The 3065-nt window shown below is 66.9% G+C and overlaps 1 protein-coding gene across 1 annotated transcript in view; it reads right to left on the bottom strand.

Annotated features, from left to right (window-relative positions):
• ADSS1 (adenylosuccinate synthase 1) overlaps window positions 1-3065 on the bottom strand; it is an 18897-nt gene that overhangs the window by 12453 nt on the left and 3379 nt on the right. The window lies entirely within an intron of this gene.

Below are 3065 nucleotides of genomic sequence, written 5' to 3' on the forward strand. Positions count from 1 at the left end.
CAGCTCAATCTTCTGCTGAAGCACACGCCCATCTGCAGAGGCTCCGTGGCTGGGCCTCCGCCCTCCATGCCCCGCTGTCCTCCAGCCTTGTGGAGGGGGCCGTGGCTGCTGGCTGTGATGGCTTCAGCCCCGCCTCCGCAGGGCCCGGCAGGGTGGGGCTCCCCCCTTACGAGGCCTCTCCTCGCCCCGTGCAGGCAGGGCTGAACGAGGGCGCCCCCCTCCCGCCAGGAGCACCTACTCCTCAGGCTGGGGATGGATGAAACTTACACGTCTCCCGGTTCCCCCCACCGAGGTGGCCCAGGCTGGGGGAGACCCGGCCAGGGCCTCTTCCCCCTGGACCTCACCGCACCCCCGGGTAATTTAAGAAGCGGGGCCAGAGCCCAACCTCACCCACAATACCCCTTTCACCCTGGTGCTCGGCCACGATCTGTGCCAGACGGCCCCACCACGGCCCGGCTAGCAGCCCCTTCCACGGGGGTCCCCAGACACCCTAGCGTTCCACTTGTCAAATGCACGCGGGGAGGCCTGTCTGGCCTGACACGGGGGTTGGGGGGCTGGGGTGGGTTTGCCTCTAATTGACTCCTGGGGTGGCTGCGATGCTGCTGTGCATCCCTGAGGCCCTGCTGCGCGACGGCGCCGGGTCCCACGGCTCAGCCGCTCCCCGAAGGCCGACGACGGCTGGAGGCCAGCCTGCTGCCTCCCCAGGTGCCCCGAGCCAGGTGGTTGGCTGTGGGAACTGAGCACAGGCTCTGAACAAATGACCGGAAAAGCAGAAGGACAAAGGGCACGACGACGGGGGGCTGGGGCCAAGGAGGGGGTGCCCTGTGAGCAAGGGCGGGCAGGCGGTGTCAGGCCACCGGGGGCTCGGATGCAGACTGTGCTGGGGGGTGAACCGGGGGGTCCGCCACGGAGGGAGACAGGGAAGGGACCCCAGAGGGGCTGTGGGAGGGAAGGGAGCTGATGCTGATGAGGTGTGGCGGGCGAGTAGGGTGGTGGGCTCGGCCTTGACCATCTGAGTCACTGTGACTGATGGGCCCCGGGTTTGGGGGTCAACTGTGCCCCCCCACCAAGACCTCCGTCCTCGCTCTGCCCTTGCCTCAGTACACGTGCAGTGAGTCCCCTCACATGAGGTTCTCCGCGGAGTTCACACCCAGGGTCAGGTTTCCCACCATAGGTGGGTCAGCCCGCGGTGCGTGGCCTCCTTTGACAGATGGGTAAACTGAGGTCCCAAGAAAGGAGTGTGCAGCAGAGCCCAAGCTAGACCAGATGGCAGCTTGCAGATGCTCTCCCCGTATGCCAGACATCCCCCCCCAGCCGCATCCTGCTTGCCTTGGTGGGGGTCCAGACGGCCCGCCTCCCTCCCCTGCTCTCGAGTGCCCAGTGCCAACGCCAGCTGGCCTGAGCACACACCACATTTGTTTAGGGTAAACACCAGCGCCTAGGAACAGGCGCAGGCCACTGTGGGCCTGTGGGAGGCAGATGGCCCTGCCGGCTGCGGGGCCCAGGCGTCAGGTCACAGTCCACTCGCAGGGCCGTGAGCCAGCCCTGGACGCTGAGCCAGGGGTCTGCTGCCCTCCAGGGCGCACCTCCCAGCAGCTCTGCAGAGGTCCAGGTGACCGCCCAGAGAGACCCCCGTCTGCCCTCTTCTGGCCCCACAGTCAGGGGTGAGGTCGGGGCAGGGACACCCCACCTGCCCTCCTAAGGCTCCAGCTCTGCAGGCCCAGCCCGGTGGCCTCTGCAGGGCCTTCGCTCCTGGGTGGGCAGGTTCTGGAAGCTCCATGCCAGGGGCCCCGCAAGCATGAGCTGGAGCTGGCCTCACCCCTCTTCCATGTCCCAGGGGGACCCTCAGGGCTCTGCCAGCCTCCAGGTTCTCCCTTCCGTGATGCAGCTTCGGGTCGGGCACAGCTCTGAGTGCCCAGGGATGCTGAAGCCACCCCTGTGGCCTGGCCGGTCACTCAAACTCGCTGGTGGGCGCTCCTGCCTGTTGCTTCCCTGGCCGCAGGGATCTAAGAAAGGGGGGCTCTCTCGCTCAGGGACACAGGAACGGGGCCAAGGCCAACCCACTGGGGTATCTGACCAGCCCTGACCCCCGCCTGCCTCTGCAGGTGTCCTTCCAGCCCACCCTCTCTGGGGGCCAGGGAAGAGACAAAGACGGCAGAGAGGTTGAGTGCGGGGCGACAGTGTCTCGGAGGCCGTGAAGCTGCTCCCGTGCTGCCGGGTGTGGCCATGGGTGGGGGAGGAGGCCTCTGGGCAGGGCAGGGCGGGTGCAGCACGCAACAAGGGGCCGGCTCTCAGGCTGGAGACCCTCGTGAACTGCCCCCACCCCCAGCAGGGTCGGGGTGAAACCATGGAGTGCATACACCCAGGCCGCCCTCAGCTCCCTCTGTGTGTCTGCTCTGCTGGCAGGCTCCTGCCGTTCATTCGTTCACCCACTCATTCACTCATCCCAAACTGAGCTACTCTGTCCCATGAGGCACTGGGGTGAGGCCTGGAGGGGGGAGGGCGTGGGCTCCACGTGGATGTTCCCACAGCCACGAGGGACTGGGCGACACTGTGGAGGCCCTCCCCCTGGAGCACTGCTGGGGGGCCGGTGTCATCGGAGGGTGTACACGTGGAAGGGGGGCTGCTTCTGGAACAACACCAGATGTTTTCCCCACTCTTCCTCCCTCTCGGAGGCTCCTGGACAAGCCTGGGGCTCCAGGTGAGGCATTTCCCAGTCGCCCTCCCAGGGAGAGGGGACCCAGAGCACCAACAAGCCGCAGGACGCGGCCCCCAACGAGTGAGACCACCCTGCCCATTGCCACAGCTCCCTGGGGACTGACGGTGGCGATCCCCCAGGGAAACCCGCCCGCGCCCTTGTGCGAGGCCGAGCTGTCTTACTGCCCTTGGAAGGAGGGGAATCTGAACCCCTGCCCAGTGCAAGCGAAGGCCTTGGGGTCCTGGGCCAGGGCCCAAAGCCTGACGAAGTCAACTCTGGGAATGGAAGGAGGGCTGGCACCGAGGCCTGACGGCCAGGCCAGGTGTGTGAGCTCTTAGGCTCCTATCTGGACCACAGAGGTGCCGGG

Source organism: Lipotes vexillifer, unplaced genomic scaffold (genome assembly GCF_000442215.2).
Source record: "Lipotes vexillifer unplaced genomic scaffold, Lipotes_vexillifer_v1.1 scaffold584, whole genome shotgun sequence".
In the NCBI taxonomy this organism is placed as follows: Eukaryota; Metazoa; Chordata; class Mammalia; order Artiodactyla; family Lipotidae; genus Lipotes; species Lipotes vexillifer.